The 580-nt window shown below is 32.1% G+C and overlaps 1 long non-coding RNA gene across 1 annotated transcript in view; it reads left to right on the top strand.

Annotated features, from left to right (window-relative positions):
- Positions 1 to 580, top strand: part of LOC146766493 (uncharacterized) — a 40,006-nt gene that overhangs the window by 1,498 nt on the left and 37,928 nt on the right. The window lies entirely within an intron of this gene.

The following is a 580-nucleotide window of genomic DNA, read 5'->3' on the forward strand; positions in this document are numbered from 1 at the left end:
CAGATACATGAGCTGTTAAACTTGCAGGAAATTTGAGGATTAAATTTATATAAAGGAAAATTTTATGTTTTATTTATATTTCATCATCAAACAGAGTATTATATACATGTTTATCATACATTAATTTGGCCTTTGCTGATCCACTGGCTACCAGAGAAGGCAAGGTGAGAAACCTTTCAGTGGTTACCTCGAAAGTGTTTCTGGTTTTCAATTCAGATATATCAAACCTACTTGCAAAGCTCTTTATAAATCAGACACAAATAATTTAGATGCATTTGAAGGAAGTAAATTTCACAGCAGTACCTTCTTTGCTTCTTTGTAATAGGGATATTGCAGTATTCTAAGGAAAGAAAATATCCTTCCTAAGACAATATATTTAAAATTAATAAGAATACGATTATGATGATGATGCCAGGATGACATCTTGTACAGTAAAAATCTTTCACTGTAATGTTCAGCAAGATATCACCAGAAGTACTGGACTCACTAAAAAAACCCCAAACAAACCAGTTTTCTCTTTGTTTTGCTTTTTTTCCTATCCCAGTAAGTCAAGTTCTACTTTCCTTTTCTCTACTCTAAG

Source organism: Lonchura striata, chromosome 10, assembly GCF_050655825.1.
Source record: "Lonchura striata isolate lonStrDom1 chromosome 10, ASM5065582v1, whole genome shotgun sequence".
Classification (NCBI taxonomy): domain Eukaryota; kingdom Metazoa; phylum Chordata; class Aves; order Passeriformes; family Estrildidae; genus Lonchura; species Lonchura striata.